The 9,946-nt window shown below is 41.0% G+C and overlaps 1 long non-coding RNA gene across 2 annotated transcripts in view; it reads left to right on the top strand.

Annotated features, from left to right (window-relative positions):
- The first annotated feature begins 210 nt into the window (after positions 1–210).
- LOC135298123 (uncharacterized) overlaps positions 211–9,946 on the top strand; it is a 28,607-nt gene continuing 18,871 nt past the window's right edge. The window contains exons 1-3 of one of the 2 annotated variants that reach the window (XR_010360107.1): positions 211–415; positions 6,630–6,710; positions 7,245–7,458. This is a non-coding gene — a long non-coding RNA (uncharacterized LOC135298123). Of the gene's footprint in view, positions 582–6,629; positions 6,711–7,244; positions 7,459–9,946 lie in introns of those variants that run through there. The other variant, XR_010360108.1, reaches the window with a different exon arrangement.

The raw sequence follows: 9,946 nt of genomic DNA, 5'->3' as shown, positions 1-9,946 counted from the left end.
CTTCCTGCTGGCTGGAAGCCACAGCCATGCAATAGCCAGATGGCACGACTGATAGAGCCTTTGGCCTTACTTGTACTCCAGCACGTGTGGTGACATGATGACCCCCAGCTGCTGTGGATGACATTGCCTCCCCCTGAGAGCCCTCTGTTCCGTTTTGCACAGGACCCCATGCTCTCCACAGCCTCAGCCTGCGCAGGGGTGGCGGTGGGGCCTGTAAGAAACAGGTGTCCTTGACACGTGAGCACAGGCAATTCTGGACGATTCCATCCACACAAAGTCTTTATGATGCTGTCTGTCCTCCCAGTCCTCATCTACTCACTCTGCCCCTGTAGCTGAGGTGTGCCCTGAGGAGCAGTGCAGCTCCCACTAAAGACCCCTTTGTTATGAGGTGATAGCTGGTAAAGCTGCAGGCAAGGTCAGAATCTATGTCATGCCAAGGTGACCTGGTGCTGTACAGGGCAGTGGAAATATGGCACATGGGACACAACGGATGTCAGGACAAAATATCTTGAAAGACAAGGTCCTTCTACAAGTGCTCCAAATGCTGGTTGGCATGGGTCATGCCGGGGGTGGCCCATAAGGTAGGACAGGGCTGGTGTGGCCAGATCAGCCTCAGCCTGTCGTGTAGCTGTGCAAGGGAGTGGGCTGATGCCAGTGGACTAGTCCTCATCTGCAACCAAAATCTGTAGTATAGGACACATATTCTTCACAGTGTGCCACAGTGAAGAATATCAAGTCTAGATGTTGCTATCTGCTTGTCTATTGTCACCTTGGCACATCAATTTTTGGACACAGGCAGCTTTTTTCTCCCTAATTCTGCCATATATCAAGGGCATTATATCCAGGATACATAAGCTAGGATTCTCATTGTCATTCTCTTTGATGGACTCACACCAACAAGGGATCTGACCCTATTTCTCTAATCTGCCCCAAATGCCAATGATTAGAGTCTGTTTCAATTTAAAGCAATGAAGCATTAATGTCTTTTAAAAGAATTTAGTTTCAAATGATTGCAAACAAAATGAAAAGATGTGGCACCCTATAGGCTACTGAAATCAATTGGGTGAATTTGGAACTTAGTATTTACTGTTGGGATCTACAGAAATTCAAGAGCCAAAGGCAAGATTAGTTGGATTAGTGCTTCAGTGGTCCTTCATTATCCATTTCTCCCTCAGTGACATGATTTGTGTCTTCAGTTAACTGTGCTTATTAAATGAGAATGATGAAGAATTGAAGTAAAAATACATAAGTAGAAGGAGGATGTTGAATCTTGTTAATCTTATTTAGATGTTACTGCATTTCATTAAATAGAAATTTTCATGAACATGAGGTTTCCTGCACGTTCTTCTGGAGTTTAGTCTAAGAGTCTACCTCTGACATTGGAAAAGAGAAAAACAGAAATGTCTCACAATTTGGTTACTTACCACACAGAAGACAGAATCAGATCTACCTGAACATGGGGTTTCTGAGCACAGACCACTCTTTCATTCCTCTAGTTTACACTGCTTTCTAGGCTGTGATAACAACTGGAGAACCACTCGTGTGTTGGAGGATCCCAGTCTGTCTCCTGTGGGGACAGCCGAGGGGGAAAGAGCCCCTTAATGGTGTAAATTCAGACTTGGCTCTGCTGCAGACACTCTCAACATTAGGCCAGTTTTACAGTCTTGCACAAGGATATCCTGATGCCCTGGAGAATCAGGCTGCTGCTCTGAAAAGTGAACTTATTGGTTAATTTGGCCTATGTTGTGGGAAAGGTCAGAGACATACAGGTAACTTGACCTGAAAAAATTGTCTCTTTTTACTGGAGCATCAGCTGACATGTACTGTAAGGTTGGGTCCAGTCACAAAGAAAAAGGGAAGGGGACTTGCATGTGGCAGAGACAATGGAAGGGACATGAGCATATAATCTACTCAAGTCTTCTATTAAGTCAGCAATTGAATCTGAAATCATCCCAACTATTTACTCATCACGTGGGTAGAAATTATTTCCCAGGGCACATTTCAGACAGCCTTTTAAATAGCCTGTTAAGTCAAAATAAATATGACCACATTACTTTTTAATTTTTCACTGTTTCAAACCGGGTTTAATTAGGCACATTGCAACCTTGAAAAAAATCTAAGAAACAGGGAAGTTATATTGATTCTTTATTGTCACTTTAATTTTCTATTCTGATGTGTTAAAACTGAAACAATCTTCCAGCTGCAATGTCTAATGAACTCCAAGATCAAACATGATCTTGCTAATTATGGAGTTAATGAGGACAAGTTCACAGGCAGAGTTAAGTTAGTAGCTACATGTTTCAAAGCATCTTGAAGCTCAATAAGATCTTCATTTGGTGTTATAATGGTACACAGTTTGCATTTCTTCTTTCTGAACATGTTACAGAAGGGCACCCTATGTATGTTATATGCTGCTAATCATGTGCAAACGACACAAAGACAACTTCAATAAATTAGGAGACTGGCTGTTTATAAATCAACTCAACATCGAAATCTCATTTACATTTCTGCTATCCCATATAATGTGTTTACACACAAATAATGACAACATTATCATGGGAGGGGGACAAATTTAAATTCCACAGCATGTTTCTAAAGCCAAACCATCAAGAAAAGGCAATCAACATTGTAAATGAGCATACAGGCATTTAGATTTTAAAACCAGAAGCACTACTAAATCAGGCCTTTGAACCCAGATAGCAAAATGAACCTTCCAGCTGCATCCATTTCAAGGGCATGCTTACTCTGGGCACAAGTGGGATAGGATAGTGCTGTGTTTGAAGCAAGCTATTCTTCTCACTCCTGCTAGGAAAGCTTGTATCTAAAGATTATTGTTTCTAAGACTGTTTGTAATGAGAGTTTATTCTCTATTTATTTCCTCCTTTCCCTGGTTTCTCTTTTAAAATTGTTGATAACCTTGGAGTTATAGCTATTCCTTCTGCCCTTGCACAGTAGACACTCCTGAAGGGTCTGTAAGGTCTGTAATCACAAAAAAACTCAAACCCACAGACAACCAGGTTGCTCCACCTACATTAGCAGAAGCAGCAGGAGTTTGTCACAGTGGCAAGAGTTTGTCTGCATTCAGCAAGCAACTATGCTGTATTAAGCAATCAATGTGTTTTACATTAAGGAAGCCATGTCATATGGAAATAAAGATCATTTGACAACACACTGGGAACACTTTAGAGCTCACAGTTCTGGAGCCAGAACAGTAAAGCAGGAGGTATCAGATAAAGGCTCAGAAATACCAACAATGACCATGAATTCATGAGAGGTTCAGGCAAGCAATGGAGCCTGGAGTAGTGCTGTATAACATGACTACCTCTTTATTTAGAAATATTTTTATTATTTCAAATTTATCTTACAAGTACATGGCAGATATATCTCCATTCAAGTAAGTGGAGAAGGACAGGTGCACATTCCTGATATGCAATTTTACTTTTTCATGAAATCTGTTTTTATGCAATGTAGTTCTTCAGGCTGTGGCTATGTGAGACATTTTTTGGCATCAGTGCTGCTTTATTTGCTTCTTTTTCCTGCATCACATCCTCCTCTATGCTGTTGCAGCTGTTCTCATGACCCCTACAACAAACCACATCAAGGAACTAATCTGGGTGAGAATAAAACACTGTTATATTTTTTCTGGATTATTTTCCAATCAGATTAGTTAATGTCTTCATTTACCACAATGCTGTAAAACTCTTTGTGCTAACACAGGAGGAGACATATGGGAATGGAAGTAGAGGTATAAAGGAAGCGAGGAGGACAATGAGAGGTGGTTTAAACAGCACTACCACAATATGTATCACAGTCTCTGTTTGCTGATTCAAGACATAGTTTCCTTCTCCTTTTGTCCTACCCAGATAAAATTCTGTTCCTTAACTCTCAATATATAAATGAATTTTTCAACATCTGCTTTTATCCAAAGTGGTATCACCCAGGCACTTAGCATGAGGTGTGAGGAGATCGATGTTACTTAGTCTGCAAACCAAGCATTACTTAGATCCATATTTAAACAGAGTGTTTAGAAAACAATTTTTTGAATACTCATAGGGAAGGTGGCAACTTTAAGATGCTTTCATTTGTGTTCAACTGACCTGGCCCAACAGTTTCTACCCTTTTGACAAAGTTTCTTTTGGAGGTTGTTACTCATGTCAATTGGGAGCTTAGAATAAAAAATAAGAAGTTCAGTCTGTGGTACTGAATCCATCCATATATAAAATCAATCCTCAGAACAATTTATTTTCTTACAACTAGCTTATGTCCTCCTATCTTAGTGCACTGCGTTGGATCCTTCCTTTCCCAGAACTCCCAGGCAAAGGGAGGCAGGACAGCACTGGCACTTCCCTCTCCTTTTCTGCTGCTCCCATTTGCTGCCCAGTGTTCAGCTCCCTGTCATTTCTGTTAATGGGTTTAGGTAGTGTTTCTCTTGGCCATCCTCACTTCTTCAGGGAAATTGGTTTCCATTTCATGGCCCTGGGTGTGAAACTTGGCATCTGGAATATGTGTCTGTGCGGTCCCCTGTGAGCATGGAGGAGGGTGCGAGGTCCCTGGTTCAGCCTCTCTCAGAATGGAGGCACAGCCACCTCAGGCACATGTTTGTTCAGCATGCTGGCTGTTGCTCAGCTTGATCTGTGGTGCATAACTCTTCCCCAGGCCCGGTCTGAAGAATTTATACCTCTCACTGTGGGGCTATGAATAGCATGGTGAGGGAAATCACCATGCTATTCATGTAACGATGCTAAGGGTGAGCATCTTATTCCTTGTGCAGATAGAGCTTTCTCTGTGGCAGACACCCTGAGAAGTCAAAGTTGCTTCTTAAGATTTGGAGCTACAAAATGCTCCTGTAGGAACTCCTGTGTCAAGGAAGGGACATAAGAGAGAAAAGAGAAATTAAGGAAAAACCTTGAGATCATTCTGGGTAGAGTGACTCTTTGATTTGTGTTACACTTGAGTAGTCTGCATGAGCAAAAACTGGTGCAGCATGACAACAGTTGTTTCTAAACTGAGGAGAGTGCTGGCCATCTAATAAAGGAGAATATCTATCCTGCTATGTCTTCATGAAACATTAAAAATCCTCTAAAATAATTTTTATTAGAATTACCATTTTCTTTGCAACACAAATTCTAACTCATTGCTTTGCATGTTGCTGTGCAACAAGTCCTTTTAAGCAGTCCCTCAATACTACCAAAGGTTTTCTTATACTACTTAAAATAGGGAATGTTTTCCCATCCTACATGGCCTTTGGTTTCCATTCCTTTCAGTGTGATTTCTGCTTTGTTTCTTTTCTGTGCTAGGAGATGATAATGAGGCTCACACACCTTCTGCTTTGGTGCTTGGAAATCTACCCTGGGTTTAGCTCAGATGCAGCGAGCTGAGAGGCTTCCCCCTACACGCCGCCAATTTTCAGTGCACTCATATGTGGCTGACGCGGTAGGGGGCTAATCCCAACAGCAAACATTATACTCTTTCCATACTCACTTACACTTTGGAATCAAGGGTAAAAAGTTCTCTTTGAAGCCTATTTTCTCTGAATGGTCTGGCAAGCTAACATGAACTTCCCAGATTCTGGCCAGAATTCAAATGTATCGTGGTGCAGCTCAGTGACTGTTGCAATTGTTCCAGGCCCTCCCGTACACCAGCCTTCCTGCAGCATGTGATGAGAAGGAGACACTTCTCTTACAAGAAGAAGCCATTTATTTAAGCATGGCTGCAGGCAACATTCCTGAGCAAAGTTTACCCACAGAAAATGTGTCTATTTTTGTTCATCTGCTGTCTCCAATGACTTATGTTTCAGCAGGTACCATTGTGGAAACAGAAAATAACTGGTTTAGGGAAATTATTTCTGATCACTGGACATAGGTTGAGCTGGCAAACCTGACCAATGGAAAATGGGCTCATGCCCTTTTTAATTTCAATAACAATAGAGACACATTCTGTGCTCAATCTGGAAGCAAATGTTGCCCATATTTGGATCTCAGTGGGAGCTGTGCATGTGGAATTTGGCCCAAAGTGTTGTGTTGCAAGATGCTTGTTACGCTTGCCCTGCTTTAAATCTTGATTCTTCCTATTTGTAGGACAAACACCATCTAACTGTGACAGAGTCTGTATTAAAGTAAGTGTCAGACTGAAAACAGATTTTTGCTGTATATGAGCAAAGGGGTGGAACAGAGTAAGTTTGCTGATCTCTTGGTGGATGCTCCAAACTAGACTGGCACAAGATCCACATCTGTTATATATCACCGAGGATGGATATTTTTGTACCAAATTTTTATCAGGTCCTCAAATTCATAGGCAGGTCTTCCTTCTTGCTATGGTTCCAAAGAAAAGAGACAATATTTACAACATTATATATTTGAAACACTTTCCTATGTTAATCTTATTTTATTGGAACACTAGTAAATTTTCAGATTAAGTGCAGTGTACAAAAGTGGGTGTGCTTTATACACTCAGTTTCAGCTCTTTGAAACCAGGACAATAAAAGGAATCACACGCAGGTTTCTGGGGAGAAATCTGCTTTCATCCTTACATGCAGGAAGGAGAAAACTTCCAATCAGACTAATTCAGAAGGGGGGCAAAGCATCTTCAGTGTGCTCTCATTTTTGTCTCTGAACTTTGCTCTTTTCTAGATACATGAATACGGGAGACAATTTCCAGTTGAGAGCGGAGTTGGACAACTATGACATCGTCCAAAAAACTGTGAAGCACAGGTATGTTTCCTTTCAAAAGAAAGAATGGCTTGCATCTGTGCCTTCCATCCTCCGGGTGGACAAAATCCTTGGACAGGAGGAAGCCCAGCTTTGCAAGAGCATCAAGAGATGAGGCAATACTGTGATTTTCCTCTGAATGTTTTCTTCCAGGCAAATCTACTTTCTGATTTTGGCCTGAGTTTTTAAGCAGATTGGCATGATACAACCTCATTCAGAAGTGAATTTCTTAGTAAGCAAATTTTCTTTGATACTTCTTTCTGCCTGCTATATTTGAAGCTGAGCTTTAGCTCAAAATGACATTTTTGGGGCCACTTCCTCTTTAAGAACCACAGGAGGCCAGACACAGGACATTAAGGGTCACAGCTCTACAGTCAAGAAAGCTTAAAAGTGATGGGTTTGCTTCCCCATGTGGTTTACATCTCCTGAACGCCACAAATATTCTACTTTAAATTATTGCAGGTAGGATTAACGTGGGCCCACATTTTTCTCCTTTTGGTTTTTCACTTGTCCTTGCCTTGTTGTATTTTTCTACAGGAAAGTCTTTATGACAGCCTGCTCACCATGCAATACTCCCTAGATCTGCTGCATAAATGCAGCTCTGAGAACTAACCTGAAAGCTGCTGGTGGACCATGATCCATCTGAGTCCACTTTGATCACTTAGAACCCATCCAGTGTTGCTGAGGTGTTATTAGACTTTAACAAATGTTAGAGGTACATTTATCCATTATTCTACGTAGTTGTTCATGGTACACTTAACACAGATTAAACAAATAAATATAAAGCTTATATAAGTAAATATAATTGTGAAACATTCATCAGTCCTGCGCAATATGTAGCCTTAGACTTGACATTACTTGGGCATTACTTGGGTATTAACATTATATTTCTCAAGCACGCTCCTGGCCCTCCAAATTCTGCAAATAGAAGTGCAAATGAAGAGGTTACTCCTGTGTAGGAGGATGTAGCAGTTTTCTGACACCTTATGTGTTCGATTTCAGATGTGTTGCACTGATGAGAGCCAGAACTTCCCTACGCTTGAAGGCCCTACCCTAGAGGGCTTAGAAATCCTTCCTGTGTAGCTGCCTTTTCAGCTTGCTTGACTACTTACCAAGGTCTTTATTTTTTCTTCCAGAGAAAGGAGGGAGGAGGGGACCTTTTCCCTATACCCCTTGTTCTCTCTATTTTGCTTTGAATGTTGCGGTGTGGTTGGTTCCCCCCTCCCAATGTGCTCGGATAACCCAAAAGAAAGAGAAGTTCTTTTTTTTTTTTCATCCCTTTTCCCTGAGGAGACGGTGGGGGGGGGTTTGGGGGGGGGGAGGAAAAAGAAAGATTAAGATGTAAGCTGGCTAGATAAGCCTGGAACTGGGTTTATTACTACTGTTGAATGAGAGTACAAGGATATAAAAGCAAACCTGCTTTACTGGAGCTGGAGCGAGGTTGGTGGGAGACCTACCCTGATTGTGTGCCACTCCGAGAAGGGATGTTTCATTAATTACACATTAACTATGTGCACTGAGGAGGAGGCAGAGGATAAAAAATGCAGATGTTTCTGCTGCCCGACAGAATGAAAACCACTCTTGATCCTGTCAAAAGAACATTTTGAATCAAAGGGCTCCACAGAAGTGGAAGAATGAGTTTTGTGGCTGAGTGCAATGGTGCGGCCTTTTAATCATTAAACCCTTTTATAGCGGTAAAATGAACATCCATTGTCATGGCCACTCCAATGGGGCCATCGGAGCTGCTGAAAAGGGAATGCTTTACGAAGGGCACTAAAACAGGACACAACCAGCCCTGCTGGTAGATTTCTAAAGGTAACAACAGCAGTGCATAACAAAGAATGAAAAGATGGCCCAGGTTGGTTTGCTTAAATTACTTTCCTTCCCAAACCCTCCCAACAAGCTAAACATGCACCAGATATAATGAGCATTAGGACTTCACAGGCTGGCAGTTCCCCTGCTTTGTTTTCTCGGGGTTTTACTGTCTTGGTTTAATTTTTTTCTGTTCTTTAAGTGAAGGCTCCTTAGGAAAATGGATTGAAATGTTGTTTTATTTGTAATCACTCTCTACAGTCCTAGTAAAGCCATTAGCATTGTGAGAGGAATGATCCTCTCTTCTTGCATAGACTCCACCCCCACGTCCCCAAGTATGCAGGAACAGTAATGTTTTAAGACTGTTTCAAATAAAACATTTCCAGCCCAATTTTAGAAAGCAGACTAAATTTTAATTTGTGAGGCCATGACCCTGGAGTTTTAGTTATACTACTTCCTTGCTCCTTTCTTCTCCTTCCCTTTAATTTCTCAGTAGAAATGATTCAATAAACTATTTCTCACATCAGTCTAGGAAGAATTAAAAGATTTATTTCCCAAAGTTCCCATAAGCCTTAGAAAATGATATTGTCGGGTTTTTTGGAGCAGAACTTGTCAGAGAAAAGTAACCTCATTTCATGGGGAGTTTCATATCTAGGTTTTGCTCCAATAGGAAACAAAGGGGAATCAAATCTCACTCCTAGGAAATGCATCTGATGGACACCCTGGTACCATGAATCTTGACATTCTGGACAGTGAAAGAAGGCAGAAGAAGATAAAAGTTAATGATAGCACGGCTTTCTGGCTCCCAGCCAGTCATCCAAATGAGCTTCTGGGGATCCAAGCAGTTTGGGAGCTCTGGCTTTGGATGAAGCAGGACATCAGCTAGTCAGAGACTTTCACACCATCAGCAATTTTTTTCAGTTTGAATGCTGAACTCTGAACAATCTTAGGAAAAATACCAATGAAGCAGAATCAGCAGAATAGGATGAAAAATATAATTATGGACTACTTCAAACAAATTCCTTACAAATTATTTCTGGTATAGAACTAATGGTGAGATTTTCATACTTTCTGTAGTATTTAAAATGCTAATGTATTTCAAACTGTATATATTAATCCTTATATCAAAGATAAAAATTGGTGAATAACATGATTTCTGAGGTGTCCTTGAGGCTATTTTTGCACCAACTGTTCAGTTATTAATCCTCTTTTATTTTTAGTTCAGGAGAAAAAGGAAAAGCACTACTGTTATGATGCTTAATTACTACTGATTGCTATAACTACTGACCCACATGCTTATGTAAAGGGCAGCAGCCTGGAGAAAGTCATCACAGGTGTCTATATGAAGATAAGAACTTTATGGATTATTATCTGTGAGGAGGTTTGATGAAATTATTCTCTGGGAATATTGCTGCAGGAATTGTCAG

This window comes from Passer domesticus, chromosome 3, assembly GCF_036417665.1.
Source record: "Passer domesticus isolate bPasDom1 chromosome 3, bPasDom1.hap1, whole genome shotgun sequence".
Lineage (NCBI taxonomy): Eukaryota > Metazoa > Chordata > Aves > Passeriformes > Passeridae > Passer > Passer domesticus.
The sequence above is the reverse complement of the archived record's forward strand: the minus strand, read 5'-3'. Positions and strand labels throughout refer to the sequence as shown.